Below are 20,052 nucleotides of genomic sequence, written 5' to 3' on the forward strand. Positions count from 1 at the left end.
CTGTTTTAGTTATATAAAGTAGAAGTAAACGATATCAATTTTAAGGGCTGTTAAAGAATCAGATGAGACTATATGCATATATATATATGTATTATATATATGGCATTTGCCACTGCATCTAACACATACCAAGTGCTTAACTAGAGGTTGCTATCACTGCAGCTATGGTTATTGTTACTTGTGATCCCTGGGCATTTTGGCTATGAAATGAAAGCCAGTATGCCTGACGTAAAATTATGACAAACTATAGGCTCCTTCTCAGAAGAATCAAGTAGACTTAGAGGTGATAAAAAAGAATCAAAACCTGTCCTATACTTGGGGACCATCAACCTTAGCTAGAAAAGCCACAGACAGCGGTTCTTGGGTGATCAGAGAGGCTTGACCATTGGTGTATTAGGAAAAATGGGTTCTGTTTGCCTTGGTGAGTTTATCACTCTTTCAGAGCACTCTCAGATTTTTGTTGCCCCCTCTACTAGAATCCAGGGTCTCCAGTGTCCAGTCTTCTCTCCCTAACACTCCCCTATATATCTCATGTGAGACAAGAAAGGGAGGGAATTTTTACTGATTGGGCCTCTTCTATGTGCTGTACTATTTTGCTCTCCTTAGGTGATAAGTGGTCCCAAGCTTGGGAGCTTTTTACATTTTCTGTGCTTCATTCTTTCAAAGCCCTATTTTTGAGGTCCACATCTGCCTGATTTTAACCAGTCAATAATGCTGAGTGTTGAGGATGACTTAGCTTCCAATTTGCTGCATAAAATATATCTCAACAGAAGCTTTTAATACCAACACTGAGATGGTGTAAGGCTATACACATGGATCCATGTAGACTTGGGTTGCATCTTGGACATGCTGTATCCTTGCTGTGTTACCTTGGGTGAGACAGGAACCTTTATGAAACCAATTTTTTTTTCTTGCAAACTAAGAATGATAGGAGTATTAACAGTTTTGTTAAAACTATGAGATGAGACTGTTTATAAACAACTTACAACATTAGGCATTCATGCACATGTAGTCGCTTCAGTCATGTCCGACTCTTTGAGACCCTATGGACTGCAGCGTGCCAGGCTCTTCAGTCCATGGAATTCTCCAGGCAAGAATACTGGAGTGGGTTGCTCTTTCCCCCTCAAGGGCATCTTCTTGACTCAAGAATTGAACCCATTCCTCCTGCATCTCCTGCATTACAGGCAGATTCTTTACTGCTGAGCCACTGGGGAAGCCCCGCAACACTATAGACATTTTAAATGATAATTACTGTTAATAAACATAACAGGACTTTCAGCTTATTGGAAGACATTTGATGTGAGACTGGAAGAACTTTCAGATGCTTCTTATCACCTTACATGGGAAGCTACTTGCTTTGTCAACGAGTGGCATTTCTCGCACACAGAACAGGTAAACACACTGTTTACCTACTTGAACTATTCGTGGTCAGTCTTTTCATGAACGCAGCACTTACAAGGGAAATTTTACCCAACTGATCCTCAGTTTGGAGGGGAGACAATATCTAAAACACAAAAATATACCTATCCTGGTAATGTTTCACCTCTAGTTCTTGAAATATCAGATATCTGGGCCGCCTGCAACAAGAACAGAAATCAAAGTAAGACCAGCACACAGACTCAAGAGTGACTGAGTGCTTCCAGGCTTTTGAGGCAGTCAGTGTAGCCTCTGGGTCCTCCTTAAAGTTTGGGGCTCTTCAGCCACGAAATCCAAATTATGCTTCTGGATGCTCGCCCAGAGCAAAGCTCTGGCTTCGAATTCTCTGGACAGCAGCCACGGTAAAGATATTTACTACTGCCAGCATGTACAGGAGAAACATGGAAAATACTGCTCAGGCAAGAACACAGTTGAGCGTCTCTAGGATACCTCAGCTGGGAGAAAGCTTTGTCACCAGCTTCTCAGGACAGAGAAACCAAGCCCTCTGCTTCCTGCTTGGCTAATACTGGAGTGAGTAGCCATTCCCTTCTCCAGGGGATCCTCCCTACCCAGGGATCTATCTCAGGTTTCCCGCATTGCGGGCAGATTCTTTACCATCTGAGCCACCAGGGAAGTCCTTAATCATCACTAGTATAACAGAATGGAAAAGAACATCAAGGGATTGAAGCCAAGTCTGGGAGGAGCACAGTTCGTGATTGAATGGAGTCTTCATGCTCATTTCTTTCCTGCGTGGCTCATGTTTTTTCCATATGCTTAGGTAAAGCATGGTATGGAGAACCAAGCGTGTCTTTGTTAACATCCCATTTCACACTGCATATATCTCCCACCCCACTTTTGATGCTTTTGGATACTAGGCACAGAGCTTTGATTTAATGAAATACTTTTCTCAAGTCATGGCACATTATGTTTGACCCCACAAGGTCCTTTTCTTATTTTAGTTTTCCCTGCATCGCCCACTTCCCATTACTATTCTTTACCATTGAGACGGCACCTCCTTAGTGATGTTTAATATATGTTTTTGATATGTCAATATCTGCAGAAAATATGTGATGATGTTTTGTATATGTATGTGCTTTCAGCTTCCATAGGAGTGTCTTACTGTGTTTCTTACCTCTTCCCTCAATGCTTTATTCTTATGTATGCTGTTGTTATTCAGTCACTAAGTTGTGTCCAACTCCTTGCAACCCTATGGACTGTAGCCTGACAGGCTCCTCTATCCATGGGATTTCCCAGGCAAGAATACTGAAGCAGGTTGCCATTTCCTTCTCCAGGGGATCTTCTTGGACCAGGAATTGAACTCGTGTCTCCTGCAATGGCAGGCGGATTCTTTACCACTGAGACACCAGGGAAGCCCATTCTACATACTCATTAGTTAATTGCTTCTGACAGCTGCATAATATTCTGTCTAATGATGAGCTATTTCCTGCTACAAATAATGCTGCTGTGGACATTTTTCCACATGGTGCCTCATGGGCTGGTGTGCGAATTTCTCAGACACCTTCTCAGGAGAGAGATGGCTATATTTTAGGGTACGCAGGCTTTCTAATTCCCCTCAGAGCTGTGAGATTACTTTACAAGAAGACTGCACTAGTTCCCACTCCCACCAGCTAGGCATGTGGATTTCTGTTTCCCCCAACTTGTTGACAACTTGGAGTTGAGTGGGTATTAAATGACATAATACTGTTGTTTTAACTGTTATATCTCTTATGATAGGTGAGGGTGATAGTCTCATTAACTTAAATCATCCAGGTTTCTCCTTTTGAGCCCTGTATTCATCTCTTTTACTCATTTTCTGTTTTTTCAATGATTAATAGGAATTCTTTTTATAATTAATCCCATTGATTTTAAACTTTGCAAGTTCTTCTCTAAGTATGGTACATATTTGTTAACACCGCCTTTTATGCCAACATTCAATATAAATCTTTAATATAGTCTTTAATGCATGATCTTTAACATAGTTTATATAGTCAGGTCCAACAATTTTCTACCTTATAGTTTGTGTTTATAGAATCTTGTTTTAAAAAAAATCTTTTTCCACCCTAAGATCATATTTTCTCCTACTAGCTTTAAAGTTTAACCTTTTACATTTTGGGCTTTAACCATCAGTGGTTCATAGTATACATGGCCCAAAATAAGAATGTAAAAATTGACTTCTCATAAGTGAGCCAGCTCTCTTAACACCGTCTACTAAACAATGTATCTATTCCCCACCTCTATTATATTCTGTTTCTTCACACATGTGCCCTGTTCCTGGGCATTCTTATCTATTTCATATTTTGTTTACTGCTGTGCTGGTTTATACTATTCTCTCTTCAGTCTTTTTGTATGAGTGTGTATTTGTGTGTGCACACAAAACTGCAAACTCTTTGTGAAAACTAGTTCATCAATATAGACTTTAGAAACAATTTGTCAAGTTTCTCAAAAATTTCAGATGAAGTTTACATTGGAAGACATTAAATATCAATTTAGCAGAGAACTGACAAATTTATAATATCAACTAATAATACTTATTCATTCAGTCATTTGTGTCTTTTTCTATGTCTCTTATTACAATTTGAAAAATGTATCCACAAATTTTGTGTATTTCTAGTTATTTCTATTCCTGGAAAGTTTAGAGAGTCTTGAAACTATGGATGTCATTTCGATTTCTATTACAGTTTCTTATTGGTTATTGATAGTGTAAATTGAATTTGTATCTGGCAGCTTTGCTGAACACTTACTAGTTTAGTAGTCTACTATGATGTAGATTTTTAACATGTAGCTGACTCCTTTTTTTAGATGGTACCCGGAAGCCAGATACCTCTTTGCATTTTTTATCACTAAATCTCCTTAAGCCTTTTCCAAGATGTGTATGCATACTAAGTCGCTTCAGTCCCTGTCTGACTCTTTGTGACCCCATGGACTGTAGCCCACCAAGCTTCTCTGTCCATGGGGATTTTCTAGGCAAGAGTACTGCAGTGGGTTACCGTTCACTCCTGCAAGGGATCTTCCTGACCCAGGGATCAAACCTGCATCTCTTAAGTCTCCTGTATTGGAAGGCAGGTTCTTTACCACTAAGCCAGCTTGGAAGCCCGCCGACCCTATGATAGAAATTCTGGCTATCATTTTTTTTTTTTTTTTTAGCATTTATTATGTCTGATACTTGGAGAAGCAATGGCAACCCAATCCAGTACTCTTGCCTGGAAAATCCCATGGACGGAGGAGCCTGGTAGGCTGCAGTCCATGGGGTCTCAAAGAGTCGGACACAACTGAGCGACTTCCCTTTCACTTTTCACTTATATATAGAGAGAGAGGATGTATCCTTTCTCCATAAAGGTGTCTCTTGCTGGCTTAAGAGATGAAGATGCAAATAGGATGGAACAAAAGTTATAAACCAGTCTATATTTGAGTGCCTAGCTGTCCCAATCATTTATTTTTTCAAATATTATCATTATCTTTTAATTTGGCTGCACCAGGTCTTTGCTGCAATATGAAGGATCTTCTGTCTTCACTGCAGTTGTGGCATGTGGGATCATATGCAGGGTCTTTAGCCGTGGCATGCAAACTCTTAGTTCAGACCTGTGGGATCTAGTTCCCTGTCCATGGATCCAACCCACCTCCACTGCATTAGGAGCATGGAGTCTTAGCCACTGGACCACCAGGGAAGTCCCATCTCAATCATTTTAATTGGGTGATTTGCATTTCTGAGATGCTCCAGTCTAATGAGAGCAGTCCTGAGAAAGCCTTTTCTTAGAGTGAAATTGTTCTACTGTTGCATCCAGCCCTCTCTGATACTTCAGTCTCAGTGTCCTTTGAATCTACAAGGCAAGAATCTATTGCTGGCTCTGGAAATAGCCAAGCAATGCCTGAGTTAAAGCAATGCCTGAGTTCTGAGCTGGGGCAAAGTCTTTTATAATAATAGGAAACTACAGAACTTTAGATTCAAATCTTTCTCACTTAGAAAAAGAAAATTAGGAGTTTGAGCATGACAGTATCTGGAGGTTAATTATGCAATCGTTGACAACGAAGCAGTCTTATTTAAAATACTAAATACAATATTTGCACATAGATTGAAGTATTTAAGCAATCAGCACAGGTGAGCTTGCATAATAATAGAGAAATACATCAATGAATCTGTGAAGGAAGGTATAATATCCATAGAGAACTATAGAATAAGAAAAAAATTTTAAGACCAAATCACACTAGTTAGAAAAAGTTGTGTAGGATAGTCTTCTGACAGATCATTCAAAATGTTAGGCAATTCAATTAATTTACAATCTGGTTGCTTCTTAAAAAAAGTATCTGGCTGTGTTTTTGAGTGCATAATGTTATCATGTTTCAAGCATAATAATTAGTAGAACTAGCAGAAGTAATATGACTTTTACATTTAGATTTTAACTTTCTTCTTTGTCTCTTGTACAAAGATTTTTATAGCAATGTTATTTTGCTCATGGAAAAAAAATGGGAAAAAATCCAAATATGGAACAATAAGAGAATTTTGGCAAGCCACCTTTGTAAGTACAATGAAATATTTATTGCATCATCTTTAAAAATAAGTAAGCAGAGCATATCAGTTTAGTATAACAAAAGCTTTACAAGAGACTATTGAGTGTAAACCACAAAATTGAAAGATGATATACACATACAAACTATAATGGCATAAAAATTTATTCATGAGTTCAGTAAAAGAATTGAAATTTAGCTGGATGGAATTCATTGTGCTTTTGTAAGTTTGTGACAAAAATATTTTTAACAATAAAATTTTTTGTGTTGCAATTTTTTTAAATCACATGGATGCACAGATCATTTATGTAAATTTAGGGACTTTCATAACTCTCAGGTAATGTAATAGTGAGCAAGTACATAAAAATAATAAAAAACAGTGGGTGTTTTATATAGCCATCTGGATCAGAGGACTGTGATCATGGCCTGGGCCAAATTCAGCCTGCTGTTTGGTTTTATAAGTAAAGTTTTATTGGAACCCAGGCCCCATTTATTTATGCCCTGGTTATATTGCTTTCCAGGTATAAGGGTGAAGTTGAGTGCTTGCCACAGATACCACTTGGCCTGAAGCCCTAAAATATTTGCTATGCAACCCACTCCAGTACTCTTGCCTGGAAAATCCCATGGACAGAGGAGCCTGGTAGGCTGTAGTCCATGGGGTCGCTAGGAGTAGGACACAACTGAGCGACCTCACTTTATTTTTTCACTTTCATGCATTGGAGAAGGAAATGGCAACCCACTCCAGTATTCTTGCCTGGAGAATCCCAGGGACTGGGGAGCCTGGTGGGCTGCCGTCTATGGGGTCACACAGAGTCGGACACGACTGAAGCAACTTAGCAGCAGCAGCAGCATGCAATTCTTAGTAAAAAAAAAAAAAAAAAAAAAAAAGTGCCATCTCCTAATATAGATTATTGCTTAGAGGAGATATTAATTAAAATCTATTCTCATTTATGGGATTTTCATTAATCAGCAGATATCAAGGAAAGACACAAAACTGCTTCAAATTATTTAGGCTTAAGTTTACACAGAAATGCAACTGATTGATGACAATCCCAAGAAGGTTTTGGAAACAACCATGACAGTAATTTCAGAGTTAGGAAATTTTAGAGTGTAGGTTTTATTTCTAAGCAAAATATTCCTGAATGTGCCAGAGCTCTGAGACCTGAGTTTGGAGTAGAAGCAAATGAATATAACTCAAACAATAATATGGATCACCTGGGCCTGTCAAGTTCCCCCTAAAAGCTTTTCTTTTCCTTTCTTTTTTTTGCAAGGATCTCTTGTAGGATGCTATCTTCCTCTAGGGACATACAATGTTTTTTATGGAAGCATTAAGTTAAAATTTGTGAATTTTCTGAAGGTATCAGAGCAAGAGTGAGCCTTCAGAGAAACTAATAAGCAGTAAACAGGGGGAACTGCAAATTCTACTTCCAGATCAGCTGTCCATGCATGCAGGTTTACTGTTTCCTCTGTTGCACCATCCAAGTCCTTCCCACCTTCCCCCTTCCTCATTCCTGGAAAGATGGTTTTCCATCCTGGGTTTCAGGTAAGTGACTTGTTCCAAAATGGTTGTACATTTTAAATCATGGAATAGGCCATTCAGAAACTTCATCCTTGACTGTCCCTCTGTCCTAAAATCTTGGAAAATGTGTCAGCCTGCTTCCAAAACAATTAACTCTGTTTTGAGGTCACCTCCACGGATACAATTTCAATCTTTTATGAGAGAAATGAAGTTTATCAGTTTAGTAGCTGGAGAAGAAATCTGTCATTTTTAGCAATGGCAGCCCACTCCAGTACTCTTGCCTGGAAAATCCCATGGACAGAGGAGCCTGGTAGGCTGCAATCCATGGGGTTGCACAGAGTTGGACATGACTAAGTGACTTCACTTTCACATTTCACTTTCATGCATTGGAGAAGGAAATGGCAATCCACTCCAGTGTTCTTGCCTGGAGAATCCCAGGGACAGGGGAGCCTGGTGGGCTGCCGTCTGTGGGGTCGCACAGAGTCAGACACGACTGAAGCGACTTAGCAGCAGCAGCAGCAGCACAGTGAAGTGAAAGTCACTTTCTGAACTTTTTCTCAGTAATAACAAGTAAATTTGTATTTGTAGCATGAGAGAATTCTAGAACTCTTCTTGTATACTCTATATACGTCCTATACACTGTATAGCAATTACTATATACTAGAATCTGAAAGTAAGCTACTTACTACAAGATACACACATGCACACGCACACATGCAGCCCGTGCTCTATGGTTGACAGTGGCTCCAGAAAATGTGACAGTGAGGACCAAAGAGGAAGAGATCCAAGGAGTGTGGCCAGCTGTGGGGCTAGACAGCCTGTTAAGTCAGTAAGGATGCTCTGACATCCCCTTCCTCCCTTTTCTATGCCTATCCCTGTCTTTTCCCAAAGCATCCCCAACCCAAGAGCTGGAATGCTCACACCAATTTTTCTGTGACTGAAGAAAGTTTTCTGACGATTTTGTAAGTGATTCCATATGCCGTGGAGCAGCTGAGCCTGTGCACCACAACTATTGAGCCTGTGCTCTAGAGCCCAGGAGCCACAAGCATTGAGCCCACATGCAGCAACCACTGAAGCCCTGGCACTCTAGAGCCAGTGCTCCTCAATAAGAGAAGCCACCTTGATGAGCAACCCTCTCACCGCAACTAGAGAGTAGCTCCTACTCTGCAAAACTAGAGAAAAGCCAGCATAGCAATGAAGACCCAGCACAGCCAAAAATAAATAAATAAAAATTATTTTAAAAAATTAAAAGGACCAAGAGGACAGGGTAATGCATTACTGAAATAAATACATTTCTAGTAGTTGCATTTCCTTACTACAGTTCCTGGTGGGGAAGCTTTTTATTTATTTACTTTTTGGATGGTGGTGGGGAGACAGCTGTCTTATATATCCCTCAGGTACCAAGGACTCTTTTTGTATCTACCGCGCTTAGGTGCTGAGTGCACTTATGAGTCCCAAAAAAGGTTGCAATTTGAGGTATAGTTCTCCCCACCCCCAACCATGCATCTCCCAGATTTACAAATGTCCAAAATGACAAATGCAGAGTTAAGACGCTCTGTCAGCCAGCTGGTGGGGAGACCATGGCTCTCCTTTGCTTTCTTCTACTCATACCCTCTCTGAAGGGAGACAGACAGCCTCTGGCAGAACCACTGGCTGAACCAGATCAAAGAATTCATCCTTGAGTGCCCATCAGTGAGCAGATAAAGCTCAAGAGAGGAGCTAGACTAAGGGAGATGGGAGGAGAGAGCTGGAAAGTGAGAATGTGCTGGAGAAAAGGTGATAAGAGTCAGGTTTGGTTCAGGGCCAAACCCTGCAATGAAGCTTATTTGAGGGACCCTCATGTATATTAAGCTTCACTACACCCTCAAGTTGGCAGTTCCTTCCCAGTGTTAGTCTGGCCTACCCGCCTTGGTCCAGACGTCTCTCAACTTTTCCCTTCAAAAGATACCTGCTCTAAGATAACCTTCACCCACTCTCTCTCTTTTTTTTTCCCCTTTCTTTCTTTTTCTCAGATCCTGTCTCGCTCTTTTTCTGAGAAAGGAATCTGCACTGAGAATTTATTGAGTAATAATGAATCAGTCAACTTTTTCAAAATATTTGTATTTTAAGAGAAGTCAAAGGTAGAATTTCAAAGAACACTCCCTGAAATTCCACCCTATCCTCCTCTCCACATTCTGAGCTGGTCTTGCTCATAAGTATCTCTGTCTTCCTCTCACGATCTCTTTAGGGATCACAGTAATTTAGGGTTACAGAAACTATAAACTGTCTTTCTGAGTATTTATATTTGTTAGTGTCTACAGAAGTTTAATTCTAGATTAATAAATAACATTTAAATTATTGTCTTAGTAACTTTAAGTTTATATTTGTTTTTGCTTTTTAGTCTGAATCCATCATGCAGATTCTCAGAAATATAGTTATATAACTTGGTTGAGAACAGGATTGGGGAAACACGAAAAGCAAAGAATCAATAGATGTTTAAGTTTTATTTAAGAAGTCTTCTGGACCCCAGTTCAAGGGAATCAGTTGTGTCATCTGCTCTTACTTAATGCAGATGAATGCCTAGACAAAGGCTCTCAAGCCTGTTTCCCTTCTCCTGGTTACCATTATTCTCTTGATGGAAACTGCCATAATCGCCAGGGTTTTCCCCATGATGAAGTGAACCTAGCAATTGAGAACACATTGGATTTTCTTTTACAACAGTGGGAAGAGCCTTCATATGGGACAACGTTAATTATGAGTCTCCTACACAAAATCTCCATACTCATGCCTGTGGAGGGAGATGTTTTAAGCTCTTTTTAGATTTGTTTGGAGATTAGAAGTGGACCAAATGGTTATTTCAAGGGATAGTAAAAGTTAGACCATAATTTATGGCACTTGTTTTATGATAATCAACCTTATGATTACATAAATATGTATGATATGCAAACATTTAAAAAAGAGACATCGAACTATTAAGAGGCTGAGAAAAAGTTTACATCTGGGCTTCGACCCTTTCTCCATGCCCCATTGTCAGGAATGTTTTGTGGGTCATTGTTGTTCTTTAGCCTCTTAGCTGGACTCTGCCAGATCCTCCTGGTTGGTAGACAGCACAGTCAGGTAACCAGTTAGTTCCTCACAGAACAAGATGAAGCAAGAGGACATTACCAAATTTAACAGCATACTTAGCATACTTGGAAATTTTTTTCTGGAATAAAACAAACCTTTGTTGATTTTTTCATCTGACCTAAGATTTCTGATGGTTATTATGCTCTTCCCTCTCTGTCTCAATCAATAGACAGAACTGACCCATCACTGTGAAATCAAATCAATATTTACCTCCATCCTATGCCTGGTGCCCTGAAGCTCGCATGTTGATAAAGCACAGAGAGAAACTCTTATTGTCTCTCTAGTTTTCAGTTCTAAAGATGGTGACAGCAGCAGCAGGTTCTCCTCCTAGAGAGAAGAGATTAAAAAATGTATTAAACATCAACAATCTTTTGCTTACTTCCTAAACACTTTCAAGAGTCAAACCACCTGCAAAAGGCCATCAGGCCCACCTCCTTTGAAAGCTGTTTCCTGGCAAGGGAATTAGTCACTTGCTTGTGGGGGTCATTGAGTTATGTCATGTAGCTGCTACATCAAAAGCATGTCATGATTACTCATTAGCACAAGTTCTCTTTCTAAAGATATTTGCTTTGATGTAACCGTTTCTACTGTCTACAAGTTGTTTAAATTTTTGTACTTTATTCCTTGTCATTCCTGCATAGCAGGAAAGGATATCTTAATTGCTGTGTATTTATAGTCAGCCTCTAGATTTCTGGATTAGTTGGATTAGTTCATGCATCAGTTTAACAATTCATTTGATAAATATTGATTAAAATCACAATTGGACCAGGCACTTGGATAAGGATCCAAAAATTGAATGAGATGTTTTGGAAATAGAGACTGATGATGGCTGCACAACATTGTGAATATAATTAATGCCATTTAACTTTATATTGAAAAATGACTAAAATGGAAAATCTTATGTTACATGTATTTTACTGCAATAATAAAAATGCATCCCCCTCCTCCAAATTGAATAAGATAATCCTGGTCCTCTCATTGCAAAGAACTTCGTAGGAAAGACCAGCACATGTGATAGAGTCCTTGGAGAGAAGATGGGCATAGAAAAAGGGCATGCTGGATGGAAAGGAATAAGTCATGAGCTAAATTTACATTTTTAAATTTTTTGCTTTATTTTTTAGTGGTGGTGGTGGCTACAAAAGACTGAGGCTTCAAAGATGAGCAATTCTTCCCCAGAAGCCAAGACTCAGTCTTCCCTCAACACTGGGTTCTACCATGCAGGCAATAACATTTGAATAGCAGCAGAAACCTTGAGTAGCTTAGTCTTAAATCCAGTACCTCCTTCTACTATCATAACTCATCCTACCCAGAGCCAGATTACAGTGAGACAAAAGTATAGCTCATAGAAAGCACCCAATAAATGATGACATGCATTCATAAATACTTTTGAAATAAATAAATGACTATACTTCATCACACACCCTAGGACAGGTCTTCAGCTTGTGTCTTCTCCTTGGCTCCCTTCTCGGCCCTGTCAAGCAAGAACCTTGAAGTTCATTCAACGTTCATGTTCGCCAAAAGTCTCCCAGGAGATATTTCCACTGTGTCTCTGGAATTCTTCCCATCTTCACTTTTTTTTTTTTTTTTTCAGTTTTCTTTTTTCTCCTAGTGACTGATTTTGACCAGCTGCTCTGTCTTCAAATCTACTATGTTTTCATTAGGATATAATCCACTATTTATCCCACCCAATTAGCTTTTTATTTTAGATATTGCATTTTTCATTTCTAGAGGTTCCATCTTGTTATTTTTTAAAAATCTATTTATCTTCCCACCATGTTGGCTTTTCTTTATGTCCTTGAGTGCTTGGAACATATACAGATCATGTTTCAGTGTTCTTGCTCACTAAGTTCATTTTCTCTGTCACTTCTGGATCTCTTTCTACAACCTGGTGTTTCTCCTAGACACAGGTCACATGCTCTTTCTTCTTATGACTGGAAATAGAAGACAATCCTCACTATTTTCTTCATACGCTTTCTTGAGACTTGTTCTTTTATTTATTTATTTATTTTCCTTTTTCATTTGTTAATTTTATTTTATTTTATTTTTAAACCTGAAACACTGTATTAGCTTTGCCAAACATCAAAACGAATCCACCACAGGTATACATGTGCTCCCCATTCCGAACCCTCCTCCCTCCTCCCTCCCCACACCATCCCCCTGGGTCATCCCAGTGTACCAGCCCCAAGCATCCAGTATCGTGCATTGAACCTGGACTGGCAACTCGTTTCATACATGATATTACACATGTTTCAAAAAGCACAACTAATGTTATCTTGGTGATGGAACTTCCCTCTGACTTCATCTAAATGTATCCTTTTCTCAATCTCTTCCTCTCTTAGGACCAGGAAGAAGGGTTAGAATTGACTTTGCCGCACAGTTGTTTCTTGATCATCGTCCACCTGCATTGTCTCATTTGTCATTCAGAGAATGTACTCCTAATACGCTCTCCTTTTCTGTTGATGGGTCTCTATGATTCCAGGACCCTTTATCTTCCTTTAGAGAGGTTTTTAGCATCTAGTTTATCTGGCTTTCTTTTCCTGATTTCCGTGTCCTTTCCTCTGCCTTCTGTTGCCATACTCAATGAAGACTTTTACATCATGTACTTAGGGATATTTTCACTACCCTGGGGTCTCATTTCCTCTCTCAAAAGTCCCCAAACACAAGACAGCCTGGAATCCTGCTGTCCAGAAGTCTTTTGATCCATCCACACTTCACTCTCTGAAGCTTCCTCCATGACACTTATAATGTGTGTTCCTACCCTACTCTTAAATTCTAAATACATCCTCACAGTCCTCAGTTCTAGCAAATTATCTTGCCTTTTACTTCACATAGAAAATAAAAGGCAGGATGTGAATTCTCTCTACCTCATTCATCTCCACATTTAATTTCTCTGCACTTTTATCAGTATTCTCTATCCTTGGGAATATGACCACTCTTATTTCTTAGGTATTGCCTTCCAACTGTGTCCTTGAGCACATCCCCATGTATTCTCCTGAATAATGATCCTGAAAACATGCTCCCTTCCTCTTACACTTCCTGCTTGTCTGTGGCTACTGAACTCCTCAAATAGAGGTATGCTTTTTCTTGGTATGTCAGTTATAGCTATCATACAATGTGCCTTTATATATGTCTACTACTTTGGCAGATGTTTTTCCTGATCTCTCTCCTGTGCTGGGGATGATTTCAGTCTAGAAAATCAACTGTGAAACTTCCAGTTCCAGTGGTGGGACACTAGATTGTCAGGGGAATCTTCCTATCAAGCATTTCTAAAATATCTGGATGAATATAATCCTAAAAATCAGCTTAAAGGCTTTAGAGAACTATAAACCTAGTGAGAACTTGAGGGGCTAAGATCCTGGAGAATAGGAGCCCTGAAAATTGAGTCCAATGTTTAAAGCTTCCTTTTCCTTAGTAGCACCTGCAAATTCTAAACAGCTGAGGAACTCAGAGGCAGTTCAGAGTTCAGAGCCAGCCTGGAAGGAAGGGCCTCAACAAACATATTCCAGAATTTTACCTGGACTCCAGAAGAGTTAGACCAGATGTGACCTCACAAAATTTGAAACCTAGCTTCAAATCACCTCAACTCAGGATTGCATTAAGGTGACCTGCCTCTTAATTAACTGCTGACAGGAGTAAATGTAGATCCTCCTGAGAGAGAGCTAATGCCACCTGAAGTCTGGGCACTTGTCACTGTTCCCACTGTCACCCCCCTATTGCAAGTCAACATCTCCTGTCACGTGGACTAATGTGACAGCTAAGTGATTTCCAGGTCTGCAGTCCTGCTGCTCCTTTGTGCACATGATACCACCTCAGTGTGGTCCTTTTAAAGTACAGATATCATTGTATCACCCCTTTCTTTTCAAATTCTTGCTGGGAAACCCCATGGACCGAGGAGCCTGGCAGGCTAAAATCTACTGTGTCTCAAAGAGTTGGATATGACTGAGTACATGCACAGTCACACAGCCTCCCTTCTCAAATACTTTCCTAAAGTCTATTAGCTTTTATAAAGTAATGTTGAACTGTATTGAGACCAAAGATTTTTTAAAATCATTGACAATGGTAGACATGACCTAGCTCTGCCCATCTTTCCATCTCATCTCTTTGTTTTTCCCTTGAACTTGAGAGGAAAACTCCATCCTCTACACATTCCTGCTTGCTCTTCCATCAGCAGGGAACACCCTCCCCTCCTCTTTCCCTGATTAACACCTACTAGGTCTTCACATCTCCACACAGTGTTGGCTTTCCCACTCCTATACCAGGTTAGAATTTCTTGCTGTTTATACCAAAAGTCTTTATACTTTTTCAGTTGTAACACTCAGTTCATCTTATGAGCTTTTTTTTAAATACCTTGAATGTGATCTTTTTATTTCACCTTTTTCATTTTTAACATTTGCCGCCCCACCAAACGATAATGTCTGTGACAGCAGAAAGACCAGCTATATACTTTCCAGGACCCAGGGGAAATGAAAACACAGGGCTACATATTCAAACAATGACAATACACCATTAATCTCATCATGGGGGCCCTTCCAAGCACAGGGTCTTGTGTGACTGCAATGTTAAACACCCACAAAAGTGGCCCTGGATGGTAGAAACAAGCTGGACTAATTAACTTCTGGAACCCCCAGCTCTTAGCACTGTGCCTGACACAGATACACACTTAATAAAGTTTTGTCGATTGGATAAATGAAAGAAGGAATTCCTCTCAGCAACTCTTTCAAAAGTTTCAATCTTTCCTCATAACATTCACCCCATGACTTCTATAATCTATCTACCTGTTCCCTCATGTGAGAAATTTGAGGCAATCTGTTCATAATTCCATGAATGTGCCCATCACTTTCCTTTATTTCCTGTCATCCTAGTGGAAGGGGATTTTCAATCCTAAAATCCAAGACTACTTCCCACTGTGTTGGGTCTCATTCTTTCCAATCTCCTGGTGCACTCTCCATGACCCCATCCTTCTGCGTCCTCAACTTTTCAATGCCTGTTTCCTTCTGGCATAGACACATTTTATGCCTTCCCATTCCTAAAACAAACCCGAAACAAAAACTTCCTTGTCCATCTCTTGCTACTATCCTATGATTCAACTCCCCTCCATAGACAAGTGTCTTGAGAGAACAATGTTCCCTGTCTTCACAGAGTAGTGCCCCTTGCTACATCTGGGTCCTTAACACACTACAGTCATGTTTCTACTCCCTTCCTCCATGCCATGGAAGAATTTTGGTGTATGTCAGCAAGCTTTGCTAAATTCAGTGTATGAGTTGAGGTTCTTATCTTTAGACACTTGCTTCTTCTTGCCAGAAATTCTATCTTCCCGTGACTTATCTGCCGAGTACCACTTCATCCTGTTTCTCTTTATTCTTGCTCAGTTTTACTATCTACACATTAATAACTCTCAGATTTATCTCTGACTCAGACCTTTTGGAGCAATTCTTTGTGAGTGATCCACAGACCTTAAACTCTATTCTTCAAAACTGAACAAATAGTCCTACCCTTGAGATTTACCCTTGAATGCTTTTTATTGCTTAAAATGAGGATTCATTACAGTGGTGCTGTGAGGTGCCACCCAGATCCTTCTTCAGGACTGAAAGATGTATTTCCCCAGCTTCTGAAAATGTTGTTGGCAGAGAGCCCTGAGCTATCAAACCTCTTCAAAGTTGCCTGAGCTAAAGAGAGTTGCCTGAAGGTCACAGCAGTCTTCATTCAATGAACATTTGATGCAGAGGTATAAATCCCAACCTTTCCCTAAACTCAGGTCCACTCTGAAAGGCCATCTCAGAGCTCTGCATGTGGTTGATTGAGGCTTTCACTGAGACAGCATCAGAGCCCACCTTATCTCTGTCAAACCTTGCTTCCTCCCTCCCCTTTCTTCCCTCTGTGTCCCTTTCCTTCCTTTCCCTTCTCTTTCACAAGTGTTAATGCCAAGAGTGGTCCCTTATAAACTTCCTACACACTAATCATGACTCAGAGTCTCTTTCCTGGGAAACCCAACCTATGATAGTCTTCCTGCTGCTGCTAAGTCACTTCAGTCATGTCCGACTCTGTGTGACCCCATAGACGGCAGCCCACCAGGCTCCCCCGTCCCTGGGATTCTCCAGGCAAGAACACTGGAGTGGGTTGCCATTTCCTTCTCCAATGCATGAAAGTAAAAAGTGAAAGTGAAGTCGCTCAGTCGTGTCCGACCCTCAGCGACCCCATGGACTGCAGCCTTCCAGGCTCCTCCATCCATGGGATTTTCCAGGCAAGAGTACTGGAGTGGGGTGCCATCGCCTTCTCCATAGTCCTCCTAGACATCTCAATTCTATTTGCTTCCTCAACCAATTTAATGCCAACCTAATAGATACAAATATTTAAATGTTTTTCCTCAATAAATCTGTTTTCTTCTCTCAACTCTGTTTTCTCCAGCCACTCCCCTTAACACCACTTTACTTCAGACTCTTGTAATTCTCCATCATATTGGGTTGGTCAAAAAGTTTGTTCAAATTTTCTAACATAGTAAGGAAAAACCCAAATGAACTTTTTGGCGAGTGGAATACTACTGCTGTAGCCTCCCAGTTAGTCTTCTTGCCTCTGGTCTGATGCTTTTCCAGTTCATCATTCTGTTACTGCCAAAATCTTGGCTCCCTGTCCACCAATGCTGAATAGAAATACAGAGACAGAGCTTGGAGGAAATAGAAAAATGATGTTAATCCTCTGCCAGGTGAGGGAAGAACACAGCAGGCTAGTACCTGAAGAATTTTGCCCCCACCACGGGGAGTCTGAGGGGATCATATAGACGGGGGCTTGTAGCCTGGGGTATGTGATAAAGAACAAAGCAGTGAGAGTCTTGGACTTCTCAGGTGGTTCAGTGGTAAAGAATTCACCTGCCAATGCAGGATATGCAGGAGATATAAGTTCAATCTCTGGGTCAGGAAGATCCCTGGAAGAGGAAATGGCAACCCAGTCCAGTATTCTTGCCTGGGAAATCCCATGGACAGAGAAGCTTGGGGGGCTACAGCCCATGGGGTCGCAAAGAATCAGACACAACTGAGTGACTGAGCATGAGCATGAGCAAGTCTTGCATTCTTCTTCTTCCATTATTTCAATATAGTCAGAGCTGGCATCCAGTAGACCAGTAATTAGGTCAAGCAGGCAGGTAACTGGGGCTATTTGTCTCTGGTTTACAGGCCTACAGCCTTCTTTCCGAAATGAAAGGAGCTACAAGGGGTGGACTATTACAAGTGAGCACAGGGAAGGTAGGTACCAGGTAAAGGATGTAATTTGCATAAAGTTAAGTGGCAATAGGTGCAGGATGTGACTCAGGCAGAACTGGGGGGTGATAGGTTAGGTTAGATTAGTGAAGGACAAAGCTAGCTACAGACACTACAGATCTGTAATACTTAAAACTAGAAGTGATTAACTCTTTCGTTTCCATTTATGTGTCTTTGCTAGCTGGTTCTCCGTTCCCTTTTTATCTGTATTCTCAGGAGAGGTAAAACTTCATTTCTATTTCTTGCTGCAACAATTCAAGACTGTTCCAGGCAAAATCTTTGTAGAATGTAAGTGTAATCTAGAAAATCATTCACCTCATAAGGACTTTCAGTGGCTCCTATGGTTGGCATTCATTCAGTCAGCAAGCTTTTATTGAAATTTCATCATGTGCCAGGCACGGTAATAAATTCTGGGGATACAAAGTTGAACAAAATGAACAGAGTCCCTGCCCTCAGGGAGCTTACAGTAAAAGAAACATGATAAACAAAGGCATGTGAAGTAAATAAGCAGAAACACAGAGGGCTTACAATTTGGTAGAGGGGAATGAGAGGAATCAAACAATTTATTATGGAGGTAAACCAAAATTAGCATCTGTAACGAGTTCCACATAAGAGAGATTCATGGAGCTAAAAGAGACTATGACCTAATCATGGAAGCTCAGAGGAATTTTCCAAAAAAGTGACCTTTGGGGTAAAACTTAAGTGCTTTAACTTGGAACAGAAAAACTCCTTATGTTCTAATCCCATCCTCCCTTTACAGCTTTATCTTCCATCAATTTATCTCAGCCCACCTACTACATCCATTCACCCTTCACCCAAGTTTTATGGAGACGTCTGTACTTCTGCTTATTCACTTCCACATGCCTTTGTTTAGAATTGTCCCTTTGCTGTAATTCCCTCTCTTACCCTTCTCCACCACCTTTTAAACCAAGCTATTTCTTACTTATCCTTTAAATATAAATAGAGTTGTTATTTTCTCTAGGAAACCTTCCCTAATTCCTTAGTATGATTTTGATGTTGCTCCTTGGCAATATTGTTTCTCCATATTCACATTTTATCTAGTTCAGCTTGACATTTAATCATTTATATTTAAGTTTATTGAGAGACAGGGTCATCTTTAAGGTTATAGTCTCCATGCCACAGACTGTGTATGACATATAACAGAGAAAACTTATGACTGAGTAACTAAAATAAATGAATAATGAATGGATACATGAATGAAAAAAATTTGCATACATATATGACCCCCAATGTCCTTTTATAATCTTGAAATATAGCACTAAATTAGCTACATATCATGTATGATAAATAAAAGTCTTCAAGTAAGCAAGTTTAGACATCCTTTAAGCTTTTAACTGAGAAGTCATAGTGAAGTATTAGATTAAATTTAGTCATTTAAGAGGGGAAGGCAATGGCAACCCACTCCAGTACTCTTGCCTGGAAAATCCTATGGAAGGAGGAGTCTGGTAGGCTGCCATCTATGGGGTCGCACAGAGTTGGACACGACTGAAGTGACTTAGCAGCAACAGTCATTTAAGTGGTCCAAACCAGATGAGCTATCCACTCTTCAGTCTGATGCCTTTGGTCTCCTCATCTGATGACTGATGATCTTTACCATTTCCATGCAATGGATCAGCCAGCAGTTAATCCAGGAACTTACTGCAGGAGAGTCAAGGTCCAAATACTGTATTTATGCTTCTGTGTTCTTTGGCACACAGTTCCAGCTCTTTGCGACCCCATGGACTACACAGTCCATGTAATTCTCCAGGCCAGAAAACTGGAGTGAGTAGCCTTTCCCTTCTCCAGGGGATCTTCCCAAACTAGGGGTTGAACCCAGGTCTCCCACATTACAGGCAGATTCTTTGCCAGCTGAGCCACCAGGGAAGCCCAAGAATACTGGAGTGGGTTGCCTATTCCTTCTCCAGTGGACCTTCTGACCCAGGAATCTAACCAGAGTCTCCTGCATTGCAGGCAGATTCTTTACCAGCTGAGCTACCAAGGAAGTCCATTCCATCCACCAAATGATATTAATTGCAAGCAGAAAAAAAAAGATAAGCTATGTACCATTTGGCTCTTAAAAAAGACCCGGAATAAACAAAATTTTTCTAGAACAAATTGTCAAACTAAATGTAAATCACTAAATCTTGATGGAATTTGTCCAAGAATTTGAAGGAATTCAAGGGCGACGTTGCAAAACTGCAGTCATTTTCCAAAAGCAATTGCTAATAGCTCCCACAGCAGAAGGTTGTCATCATCATT

This window comes from Bubalus kerabau, chromosome 5 (genome assembly GCF_029407905.1).
Source record: "Bubalus kerabau isolate K-KA32 ecotype Philippines breed swamp buffalo chromosome 5, PCC_UOA_SB_1v2, whole genome shotgun sequence".
NCBI lineage: Eukaryota > Metazoa > Chordata > Mammalia > Artiodactyla > Bovidae > Bubalus > Bubalus kerabau.